The sequence below is a fragment of the Leptodactylus fuscus genome, chromosome 4 (genome assembly GCF_031893055.1).
Source record: "Leptodactylus fuscus isolate aLepFus1 chromosome 4, aLepFus1.hap2, whole genome shotgun sequence".
In the NCBI taxonomy this organism is placed as follows: Eukaryota; Metazoa; Chordata; class Amphibia; order Anura; family Leptodactylidae; genus Leptodactylus; species Leptodactylus fuscus.
This window is the reverse complement of record NC_134268.1, coordinates 219,750,286-219,764,475: the sequence shown is the minus strand read 5'-3', so window position 1 is coordinate 219,764,475 and position 14,190 is coordinate 219,750,286. Positions and strand designations below refer to the sequence as shown.

Sequence of the window (14,190 nt, the reverse complement as noted above, 5' to 3'; positions counted from 1 at the left end):
CCATAGACCAGAGACTAGTGCCATAGACCAGAGACCAGTGCCATAGACCAGAGACTAGTGCCATAGACCAGAGACCAGTGCCATAGACTAGAGACCAGTACCATAGACCAGAGACTAGTGCCATAGACCAGAGACTAGTGCCAGAGACCAGAGACTAGTGCCATAGACCAGAGACTAGTGCCAGAGACCAGAGACTAGTGCCATAGACCAGAGACTAGTGCCATAGACCAGAGACCAGTGCCATAGACTAGAGACCAGTGCCATAGACCAGAGACTAGTGCCATAGACCAGAGACTAGTGCCATAGACCAGAGACTAGTGCCATAGACCAGAGACCAGTGCCATAGACCAGAGACTAGTGCCATAGACCAGAGACTAGTGCCATAGACCAGAGACTAGTGCCATAGACCAGAGACTAGTGCCATAGACCAGAGACCAGTGCCATAGACCAGAGACCAGTGCCATAGACCAGAGACCAGTGCCATAGACCAGAGACTAGTGCCATAGACCAGAGACTAGTGCCATAGACCAGAGACTAGTGCCATAGACCAGAGACTAGTGCCATAGACCAGAGACTAGTTGTATAGACCAGAGACCAGTGCCATAGACCATTCTATCTATCTTCTATCTATCTATCTATCTATCTATCTATCTATCTATCTATCTATCATCTATTTCCTATCTATCTATCTATCTATCTATCTATCTATCCTTATATCCATCTATCTATCTATCTATCTATCTATCTATCTATCTATCCATATATCTATCTATCTATCTATCTCTCTCCTATCTATCTATCTATCTATCTATCTATCTATCTATCCATCATCTATCTATCTATCTATCTATCTATCTATCTATCCATCATCTATCCATATATCTATCTATCTATCTATCTATCTATCTATCTATCTATCTAATTATCTATCTATCTATCTATCTATCTCCCTATCTATCTCCCTATCTATCTATCTATCTATCTATCTATCTATCTATCTATCTATCTCCTATCTATCTATCTATCTATCTATCTATCTATCTCCTATCTATCTATCTATCTATCTATCTATCTATCTATCTACTATCTATCTATCTACTATCTATCTATCTATCTATCTATCTATCTATCTCCTATCTATCTATCTATCTATCTATCTATCTATCTCCTATCTATCTATCTATCTATCTATCTATCTATCTCCTAACTATCTCCTATCTATCTATCTATCTATCTATCTATCTATCTATCTATCTATCTCCTAACTATCTCCTATCTATCTATCTATCTATCTATCTATCTATCTATCTCCTATCTATCTATCTATCTATCTATCTCCTATCTATCTATCTATCTATCTATCTACTATCTATCTCCTATCTATCTATCTATCTATCTATCTATCTATCTATCTCCCTATCTATCTATCTATCTATCTATCTATCTCCTATCTATCTATCTATCTATCTATCTATCTATCTATCTCCTATCTATCTATCTATCTATCTATCTATCTACTATCTATCTATCTCCTATCTATCTATCTATCTATCTATCTATCTATCTATCTCCTATCTATCTATCTATCTATCTATCTACTATCTATCTATCTCCTATCTATCTATCTATCTATCTATCTATCTATCTATCTATCTATCTCCCTATCTATCTATCTATCTATCTATCTATCTATCTCCTATCTATCTATCTATCTATCTATCTATCTATCTATCTCCTATCTATCTATCTATCTATCTATCTATCTATGTATCTATCTCCTATCTATCTATCTATCTATCTATCTATCTATCTATCTATCTATCTATGTATCTATCTATCTATCTCCTATCTATCTATCTATCTATCTACAGTATCTATCTATCTATCTATCTATCTATCTATCTATCTATCTATCTATCTATGTATCTCCTATCTATCTATCTATCTATCTATCTATCTATCTATCTCCTATCTATCTATCTATCTATCTATCTATCTATCTCCTAACTATCTCCTATCTATCTATCTATCTATCTATCTATCTATCTATCTCCTATCTATCTATCTATCTATCTATCTATCTATCTCCTATCTATCTATCTATCTATCTATCTATCTATCTATCTATCTCCTATCTATCTATCTATCTATCTATCTATCTATCTCCTATCTATCTATCTATCTATCTATCTATCTATCTATCTATCTATGTATCTATCTCCTATCTATCTATCTATCTATCTCCTATCTATCTATCTATCTATCTATCTATCTATCTATCTATCTATGTATCTATCTCCTATCTATCTATCTATCTATCTATCTATCTATCTATCTCCTATCTATCTATCTATCTATCTATCTATCTATCTATCTATCTATGTATCTATCTCCTATCTATCTATCTATCTATCTATCTATCTATCTATCTATCTATGTATCTATCTCCTATCTATCTATCTATCTATCTATCTATCTATCTATCTCCTATCTATCTATCTATCTATCTATCTCCTATCTATCTATCTATCTATCTATCTATCTATCTATCTATCTCCTATCTATCTATCTATCTATCTATCTATCTATCTATCTATCTCCTATCTATCTATCTATCTCCTATCTATCTATCTATCTATCTATCTATCTATCTCCTATCTATCTATCTATCTATCTATCTATCTATCTATCTATCTCCTATCTATCTATCTATCTATCTATCTATCTATCTATCTATCTATCTATCTCTATCTCATATCTATTTGTCTCTTGGCTTCAGCCCTGGTTGTCCAATCTCTGTCTATAGACAATCGTGCCCCTTACAGCAGCAGAATCCCGGGTTGCCATACTGACTGCAGCAGATCCTTCTTCTCCTCCTCCTCATCATTACATGACAGACCCCAATAGTGTCACCTACTGACCAATAGGGGCAAGTGCCGGGGTGTTTGGTGTCCCAGATCTCTTGCCCCTTATGACACTTGTTGCCCCAGGTGTCCTCAGATGCTGCATTGTCCCACTCTCCTATCCTTATAGTTAGATGTAGCAGGGTTGAGTTTGTCACTGGCACAGTCGGATTGAGCAGCCTATGAGTAGTATCAGAGTACAATGCGTTATCTGTGTGTTACATGGGACTGCCAGTAATGTCCTCCGATTATTTTATATCCTGGTGATGAATGACAAGTAAAGCTCCAGAGAATGAAAGGAGACGTGTAGCAGAGGGGAGTTTGTTATTTGAGAATTTATGGAGTGCAAAAGCTATGCAGACCCCAAGAGTTACATAATAACCCCATGTGTAGTGCTGGAGTCACTTAGTAGTACCAGCCGTGCCCCTCCGCAGTGTCAGCTCTTGCAGCTTGTGGTGTGACTGGAGCAGTAATTACACCTCATTTCCTTCTGCCTGACACCCCGGTGCTGATTGCAGGGATCTGGGCCCTGTAATGATGGAAACAATTAGGGAGATTTCGCAGAGCTCTTCATGGGGTGCAGAGTGTCTGGGCGGGGGGCAGATGGCTGCCGAATAATCCAGGGGGGCAACTGCAGTGAGAGCCGGGGACTGAGCGGCACCCAATGACTTATACAGGAACTTCTTATAGGGCCACGGCCAGATCTCCTATCTATCTATCTATCTATCTATCTATCTATCTATCTATCTCCTATCTATCTATCTATCTATCTATCTATCTATCTATCTATCTCCTATCTATCTATCTATCTATCTATCTATCTCCTATCTATCTATCTATCTATCTATCTATCTCCTATCTATCCATCTCCTATCTATCTATCTATCTATCTATCTATCTATCTATCTATCTATCTCCTATCTATCTATCTATCTATCTATCTATCTATCTATCTATCTCCTATCTATCTATCTATCTATCTATCTATCTATCTATCTCCTATCTATCTATCTATCTATCTATCTATCTATCTATCTATCATCTATCTATCTATCTATCTATCTATCTATCTATCTATCTATGTATCTCCTATCTATCTATTTATCTATCTATCTATCCTCAAATCTGTAAGCCACTAAGTATTGCCCTGCCCCTATATCATTCTGGAAAAGAATGATATATATTCTTTTCTATATATTCTGGAAAGAATTTTTGACTTTTGATAGGATGCAGATGTAGGTGTGAGCGGGGCCGGACCTGTACCCTCCTCACACACTCAGGGCAGCAGTGATGGACAGGTGTACGCACAGTCACACAAGGACTAGATTACCCCCTTCCCACTTGTACTATCTGCCTACACTTCATCTCCCTAACGCCCCCATCCAAAATTTACTGCTGCTCAGGGAGTGATGAATATTCTGCTGGATACAACGTTACTAGGAAAACTCCGGAGTGTAATGAGACGTGTCATAATGTGTATAATACCCGAGAAGGCATTTCAGTTTACAGATGAGTCAGGGTCACAATCACTGCTAAACTGCACTCATGTCATAGCAAGTGATATATACAGTACTGTGACCTATAGAAAAATACCGTATACACATCACAGACTGAACCTATAGAATAACCAATACATCACTTACAGTGTTGGCCAAAACTATTGTCCCCCCTGCAGTTCTGTCAGATAATCCTCGGTGTCCCCCAGATAATGATTACAAGCACAAACTCTTTGGTAATATCTTCATTTATTTTGCTTGCAATGAAAAAACACAAAAGAGAATGAAAAAAAAGTCACATCATTGATCATTTTACACAAAACTCCAAAACTGGTGCGGACAGAAGTATTGGCGCCCTCAGCCTAATACTTGGTCGCACAACCTTTAGACACAATAACTGCGCACAACCGCTTCCGCTAACCAGCAATGAGTTTCTTACAAGGCTCTGCTGGAATCTTAGACCCTTCTTCTTCTTTGGCTCCTGCTCGCGGTCCCCCCTGAGATGTGAAGGGGGCCTTCTCCAAACTGCCACCAAGAGATCTCTCCCCCTCCCCCACAGGTGTTCTATGGGATTCAGGGCTGGACTCATTGCTGCCACTTTACAAGTCTCCAGGGCTTTCTCTCACCACCATTTTCTAGTGCTGACCTGAAGTGTGTTTTGGGTCCTTGTCCTGCTGGAAGAGCCCTGACCTCTGAGGGAGACCCCGCTTTCTCACACTGGGCCCTACATGATGCTGCACAATGTGTTGGTCGTCTTCAGACTTCATAATGCCATGCACACGGTCAAGCAGTCCAGTGCCAGAGGCAGCAAAGCCACCCCAAACCATCAGGGACCTCCGCCATGTCTGACAGTAGGGGGCGTCTTCTTCTCTTTTTCCTGTAATCTCTATGTTGAGGCCTTTTCCTACTTTTGTCTCCTCTGACCAGAGAACATTCTTCCAGAACGGTTTTGGCTTTCTCAGGTAAGTTTTGGCAAACTCCAGCCTGGCTTATGTCTCTGGGTAAGAAGTGGGGTCTTCCTGGGTCTCCTACCATACAGTCCCTTCTCATTCAGACGCTGACGCTGGATAGTACGGGGTGACACTGTTGTACCCTCGGACTGCAGGGCAGCTTGGACTTGTTTGGATGTTAGTCGAGGTTCTTTATCCGCCATCCGCACAATCTTGCGGTGAAATCTCTCGCCAATGTTTCTTTTGCGTCCACATCTCAGGAGGTTAGCCACAGGGCCATGGGCTTTACACTTCTTGATGACACTGTGCACGGTAGACACAGGAACATTCAGGGCTTTGGAGATGGACTTGTAGCCTTGAGATTGCTCAGGCTTCCTCACAATTTTGCTTCTCAAGTCCTCAGACAGTTCTTTGGTCTTCTTTCTTTTCTACATGCTCAATGTGGTCACACAAGGACACAGGACAGAGGTGGAGTCAACTTTAATCCATTTCAACTGGCTGCAAGTGTGATTTAGTTATTGCCACCACCTGTTAGGTGCCTCAGGTAAGTAACAGGTGCTGTTAATTACACAAATTACAGAAGCATCACATGATTTTTCAAACAGTGCCAATACTTTTGTCCACCCCATTTTTATGTTTGCTGTGGAATTATATCCAATTTGGCTTTTTGACAATTCTTTTTGTGGTTTTCCAATTGAAGAAAAATTAAATGAAGAAAATACCAAAGAATTTGTGACTGCAATCATTATCTGGAAGAACAGGAGTATTATCTGACAGAATTGCACGGGTGCCAATACTTTTGGCCAACACTGTATCAAGGGATTCTAGAGAGAAATGTGGTCAGAAAGCTTGGCCTTAGTTGCAGGTCCTGGGTCTTGCAACAGGATAATGACCCAAAACACACAGCTAAACCCCCCAAGAATGGCTAAGAGGAGAACATTGGACTATTCTGAAGTGGCTTCTATGAGCCCGCACCTAAATCCTATTGAGCATCTTTGGAAGGAGCTGAAACCTGTCATCTGGAGAAGGCCCTTTCACACCCGAGACAACTGGAGCAGTTTGCTCAAGAGGAGGGGGCCAAAATCCCTGCTGAGAGGTGCAGAAGTCTCATTGACAGTTACAGGAATCGTCTGATCGCAGTGATCGCCTCAAAAGGTTGTGCAACCAAATATTAAGTTACTGAACCGTCATCTCTGTCCAGGCCGTGTCATGAGGGTTTTTTTTTTTTTTTATTCTGTTGAAGCGAAAAGCAAAGTCTGACTTTCGTTTACTCATTTACATAGAATTTTTATTTCTTATAGCTTTCTGTCAGATTCCAGTTATTTCTGTCACGAGAGGACCAACAATGTTGTCCACGTGTGTGTATATACAGCTCTGACATGGTTCCCCTGTTCGGATGTTATATGGCGGTATTATATTCGTACTGTGGTTTCCTTTTTGTTTTGGACAGTTCTGGTGATCTCTTTTGGTGTCCTTTGTGTTCTATACGCTCACATTGTCCCCAGGGTCAAGGGTAGAGGTGGGTCGGGGTATGCGGGGTGGACTTTGGTTGGTTCAGTTAACGAATATTGCAGACGCCGATGTCAAATATTAGCGCGACAAGATGAAGTGTATCAGCAGAAAGGTTATTGAGATACGTCCATCCATTCTTTGTGGTTGGGCTGACATCTTTCCCCTCCCATGTTCGGAGGACTCCTGTCACCCTGGAATTGGTGAGAAAAAAACAATCCTTCAGAATTTTCGATTTTGGACTGGACATGATGAGACTTGTAGTTCCATAACCGTCCCCTCGTTCTAACCATTCTCAGTAGATCCTTCCATGCATTTGATGGCGTTTCGCCCTATGTAGGTCACCACCTAATTTCCGTAAGTGATTGTTGATCCTGATAAATCTGATTGAGGAAGTCGTCTGTTATTACATTTTAATATGTAACTTTTATCTTCTCTCACCTTTGTAGCAAGTCACACGGTGTCAGCCTTCCGAATGGTTATTAAAGGGACAGTCACCTAAATCTGATGCATTCACCATGTAGTATATAGCCGTATATCTTGTACTTCATATGTTTAGGAGCTGACACTCGGTGCTGGAAGGATCTATGGATGGAGCGACTTGCAGTAGGAATCGATAGATGCTGCTCCGTCCGTACAAAGGGCAGTCACTGACAATAATAATAGAAATGTCCGATCACTGTACGACTGGTCTTGCGGTTCTGTCTCAGCCAGATATATAAATGATCATAGGTTTGATAAGATACTGAGTCTGGCCACAAGAGGGCGTAAACGTGTTCTGCCCTATAAAAAGGCTCTTAATGGCGTCTTTTGGGTAGTGTATCTCTTGGGGGGAGATTGTTGACTACTAAGCATGACTCTGCTATGCACAAAGAGAGTTTGCCCGGTTGGATCCTTTTGATGAATTACCGCCATCTAGGCCGCTCTGTTTGGGGGTTTCGGCTTAGATGAGGGCACAGTTCAGACATATCACCAGCAGAAAGGTTTGTTGGATCCACTGACAGACACAAGCAGGTCCTGCAGTATTTAAGTCCACCATCCAAACACAGGGGGCGCCTTCATTGTACTCCCTGTCTCTGCTCCGATCATATTCTGGCACTTAGCAGAAGTTCATTTAGTGTCACGGCCCATTACATGTCCAGCTATTGACAAAGAGAATCCATCACCTTCATCTGTAGCGGTGTCATGAATGATAATTCTGGACCGTACGGACTGAAACCGCAAAGCCAATAGTGATGGATCCAGAGTCTGGCTGGGATCTGATGTAGGCCGGTGTGGAGTATGGAGGCCTCGTGGTGAGTGATGAAATCCTGTATGTGCTGTGGAGTAACACACTGCCAATAAAAGTGATATGTAGGGGACATTAGGCCACCGCCATATGTGTCACCAACAGGAAAATCCTCACCCACACACAAACAAGGTCACATCACGTCCTGGTCCTGCCCGGTCACCATATTTATCACCAGTCCACCAGATATGGAACCACGAGGGACGTCACCAACATAACATCTGTGGTAAATGTACTGCTATATACCATACAGAGCCTGTATATACCTCCATGTCCTGCCGTATCTCATCTTGTATCCAGACTACAGGTGTAACATCTGTGGTAAATGTACTGCTATATACCATACACAGCCTGTATATACCTCCATGTCCTGCCGTATCTCATCTTGTATCCAGACTACAGGTGTAACATCTGTGGTAAATGTACTGCTATATACCATACACAACCTGTATATACCTCCATGTCCTTCCGTATCTCATCTTGTATCCAGACTACAGGTGTAACATCTGTGGTAAATGTACTGCTATATACCATACACAGGCTGTATATACCTCCATGTCCTGTCGTATCTCATCTTGTATCCAGACTACAGGTGTAACATCTGTGGTAAATGTACAGCTATATACCATACAGAGCCTGTATATACCTCCATGTCCTGCCGTATCTCATCTTGTATCCGGACTACAGGTGTAACATCTGTGGTAAATGTACAGCTATATACCATACAGAGCCTGTATATACCTCCATGTCCTGCCGTATCTCATCTTGTATCCAGACTACAGGTGTAACATCTGTGGTAAATGTACTGCTATATACCATACACAGCCTGTATATACCTCCATGTCCTGCCGTATCTCATCTTGTATCCAGACTACAGGTGTAACATCTGTGGTAAATGTACTGCTATATACCATACACAACCTGTATATACCTCCATGTCCTTCCGTATCTCATCTTGTATCCAGACTACAGGTGTAACATCTGTGGTAAATGTACTGCTATATACCATACACAGGCTGTATATACCTCCATGTCCTGCCGTATCTCATCTTGTATCCAGACTATAGGTGTAACATCTGTGGTAAATGTACAGCTATATACCATACAGAGCCTGTATATACCTCCATGTCCTGCCGTATCTCATCTTGTATCCAGACTACAGGTGTAACATCTGTGGTAAATGTACTGCTATATACCATACAGATCCTGTATATACCTCCATGTCCTGCCGTATCTCATCTTGTATCCGGACTACAGGTGTAACATCTGTGGTAAATGTACAGCTATATACCATACAGAGCCTGTATATACCTCCATGTCCTGCCGTATCTCATCTTGTATCCAGACTACAGGTGTAACATCTGTGGTAAATGTACTGCTATATACCATACACAGCCTGTATATACCTCCATGTCCTGCCGTATCTCATCTTGTATCCAGACTACAGGTGTAACATCTGTGTATATGTACTGCTATATACCATACACAGCCCGTATATACCTCCATGTCCTGCCGTATCTCATCTTGTATCCAGACTACAGGTGTAACATCTGTGGTAAATGTACTGCTATATACCATACACAGCCTGTATATACCTCCATGTCCTGCCGTATCTCATCTTGTATCCAGACTACAGGTGTAACATCTGTGGTAAATGTACTGCTATATACCATACACAGGCTGTATATACCTCCATGTCCTGCTGTATCTCATCTTGTATCCGGACTACAGGTGTAACATCTGTGGTAAATGTACTGCTATATACCATACACAGCCTGTATATACCTCCATGTCCTGCTGTATCTCATCTTGTATCCAGACTACAGGTGTAACATCTGTGGTAAATGTACTGCTATATACCATACACAGCCTGTATATACCTCCATGTCCTGCTGTATCTCATCTTGTATCCAGACTACAGGTGTAACATCTGTGGTAAATGTACTGCTATATACCATACACAGCCTGTATATACCTCCATGTCCTGCTGTATCTCATCTTGTATCCAGACTACAGGTGTAACATCTGTGGTAAATGTACTGCTATATACCATACACAGCCTGTATATACCTCCATGTCCTGCTGTATCTCATCTTGTATCCAGACTACAGGTGTAACATCTGTGGTAAATGTACTGCTATATACCATACAGAGCCTGTATATACCTCCATGTCCTTCCGTATCTCATCTTGTATCCAGACTACAGGTGTAACATCTGTGGTAAATGTACTGCTATATACCATACACAGGCTGTATATACCTCCATGTCCTGTCGTATCTCATCTTGTATCCAGACTACAGGTGTAACATCTGTGGTAAATGTACAGCTATATACCATACAGAGCCTGTATATACCTCCATGTCCTGCCGTATCTCATCTTGTATCCAGACTACAGGTGTAACATCTGTGGTAAATGTACTGCTATATACCATACAGATCCTGTATATACCTCCATGTCCTGCCGTATCTCATCTTGTATCCGGACTACAGGTGTAACATCTGTGGTAAATGTACAGCTATATACCATACAGAGCCTGTATATACCTCCATGTCCTGCCGTATCTCATCTTGTATCCAGACTACAGGTGTAACATCTGTGGTAAATGTACTGCTATATACCATACACAGCCTGTATATACCTCCATGTCCTGCCGTATCTCATCTTGTATCCAGACTACAGGTGTAACATCTGTGGTAAATGTACTGCTATATACCATAAACAACCTGTATATACCTCCATGTCCTTCCGTATCTCATCTTGTATCCAGACTACAGGTGTAACATCTGTGGTAAATGTACTGCTATATACCATACACAGGCTGTATATACCTCCATGTCCTGCCGTATCTCATCTTGTATCCAGACTACAGGTGTAACATCTGTGGTAAATGTACTGCTATATACCATACACAGGCTGTATATACCTCCATGTCCTGCCGTATCTCATCTTGTATCCAGACTATAGGTGTAACATCTGTGGTAAATGTACAGCTATATACCATACAGAGCCTGTATATACCTCCATGTCCTGCCGTATCTCATCTTGTATCCAGACTACAGGTGTAACATCTGTGGTAAATGTACTGCTATATACCATACAGATCCTGTATATACCTCCATGTCCTGCCGTATCTCATCTTGTATCCGGACTACAGGTGTAACATCTGTGGTAAATGTACTGCTATATACCATACACAGCCCGTATATACCTCCATGTCCTGCTGTATCTCATCTTGTATCCAGACTACAGGTGTAACATCTGTGGTAAATGTACTGCTATATACCATACACAGCCCGTATATACCTCCATGTCCTGCTGTATCTCATCTTGTATCCAGACTACAGGTGTAACATCTGTGGTAAATGTACTGCTATATACCATACACAGCCTGTATATACCTCCATGTCCTGCTGTATCTCATCTTGTATCCAGACTACAGGTGTAACATCTGTGGTAAATGTACTGCTATATACCATACACAGCCTGTATATACCTCCATGTCCTGCCGTATCTCATCTTGTATCCAGACTACAGGTGTAACATCTGTGGTAAATGTACTGCTATATACCATACACAGCCTGTATATACCTCCATGTCCTGCCGTATCTCATCTTGTATCCAGACTACAGGTGTAACATCTGTGTATATGTACTGCTATATACCATACACAGCCTGTATATACCTCCATGTCCTGCTGTATCTCATCTTGTATCCAGACTACAGGTGTAACATCTGTGGTAAATGTACTGCTATATACCATACACAGCCTGTATATACCTCCATGTCCTGCTGTATCTCATCTTGTATCCAGACTACAGGTGTAACATCTGTGATAAATGTACTGCTATATACCATACAGAGCCTGTATATACCTCCATGTCCTGCCGTATCTCATCTTGTATCCAGACTACAGGTGTAACATCTGTGGTAAATGTACTGCTATATACCATACACAGCCTGTATATACTTCCATGTCCTGCTGTATCTCATCTTGTATCCAGACTACAGGTGTAACATCTGTGGTAAATGTACTGCTATATACCATACAGAGCCTGTATATACCTCCATGTCCTGCCGTATCTCATCTTGTATCCAGACTACAGGTGTAACATCTGTGGTAAATGTACTGCTATATACCATACACAGCCTGTATATACCTCCATGTCCTGCTGTATCTCATCTTGTATCCAGACTACAGGTGTAACATCTGTGGTAAATGTACTGCTATATACCATACACAGCCTGTATATACCTCCATGTCCTGCTGTATCTCATCTTGTATCCAGACTACAGGTGTAACATCTGTGGTAAATGTACTGCTATATACCATACAGCCTGTATATACCTCCATGTCCTGCCGTATCTCATCTTGCATCCAGACTACAGGTGTAACATCTGTGGTAAATGTACTGCTATATACCATACACAGCCTGTATATACCTCCATGTCCTGCCGTATCTCATCTTGTATCCAGACTACAGGTGTAACATCTGTGGTAAATGTACTGCTATATACCATACACAGCCTGTATATACCTCCATGTCCTGCCGTATCTCATCTTGTATCCAGACTACAGGTGTAACATCTGTGGTAAATGTACTGCTATATACCATACACAGCCTGTATATACCTCCATGTCCTGCCGTATCTCATCTTGTATCCAGACTACAGGTGTAACATCTGTGGTAAATGTACTGCTATATACCATACACAGCCTGTATATACCTCCATGTCCTGCTGTATCTCATCTTGTATCCAGACTACAGGTGTAACATCTGTGGTAAATGTACTGCTATATACCATACACAGCCTGTATATACCTCCATGTCCTGCCGTATCTCATCTTGTATCCAGACTACAGGTGTAACATCTGTGGTAAATGTACTGCTATATACCATACACAGCCTGTATATACCTCCATATCTCCATCCTTTCTATTTGTCTCTCTACTGTATCTGTTACATCTCCATATATATTAAGTGATAAATGTTTAGCTGACAATGAAATCAACTTTGACCATTTTACTGTAATGTAGACACCAGGCCATTGCACTCAGTATTAGTAATGTCGCCACTGTTTACTTCTGTGTCCATCTCCTCTCCCAGGAGATATATACTCTTGTTCTGATATACCGTACACTTATACACAGGTCAGTCCATGGCACAGACTCTGAGTGTAAGAATGGACAAATACATTGTTGTTATCACAATTCCCAGGTGCCGCAGTCTCTCTATGGGTCATGGGGTAAGACGCTAGAGCGAGCTCATAGTGAGACTCTGTATCAGGATCCTGCGGAGGTTCAGATAAGGAATACAATAATGACAGGAGAAGATCAGCAAACTACCGCTAAGAGGTGTAGAAGTCATAAATCACAGAATATAGAGAGTAGAAGCTGACAAGTGAGCAAAAATCATCAGCAATGGTAGACAGAGAAATATCCTGCAGAATTCTAATAGAGTTTATGTTTGATTTTTTAAAATTATTTATGGTTTGTAACCAGATGCTCAAAAACAATTTAGACCTAAAACATCTCACTGCTGAGGGTTTGTTACAGTCTGGAGCCCAGAATGTGTAGCTGACTGTATACAACTGTAGTAAACCATTAGCTACTATAATACTGTCCCTATGTACAAGAATATAACTACTATAATACTGCCCCCTAAGTACAAGAATATAACTACTATAATACTACTCCTATGTACAAGAATATAACTACTATAATACTGCTCCTATGTACAAGAATATAACTACTATAATACTACCTCCTATGTACAAGAATATAACTACTATAATACTACTCCTATGTACCAGAATATAACTACTATAATACTACTCCTATGTACAAGAATATAACTACTATAATACTACTCCTATGTACAAGAATATAACTACTATAATACTACTCCTATGTACAAGAATATAACTACTATAATACTACTCCTATGTACAAGAATATAACTACTATAATACTGCTCCTATGTACAAGAATATAACTACTATAATACTACTCCTATGTACAAGAATATAACTACTATAATACTA

At 40.7% G+C, this 14,190-nt stretch overlaps 1 protein-coding gene across 2 annotated transcripts in view; it reads left to right on the top strand.

The window, feature by feature from the left end:
- The window catches only part of CRHR2 (corticotropin releasing hormone receptor 2), a 206,176-nt gene that overhangs the window by 100,539 nt on the left and 91,447 nt on the right, over nt 1-14,190 (top strand). The gene's annotated exons all lie outside the window — the stretch shown is intronic.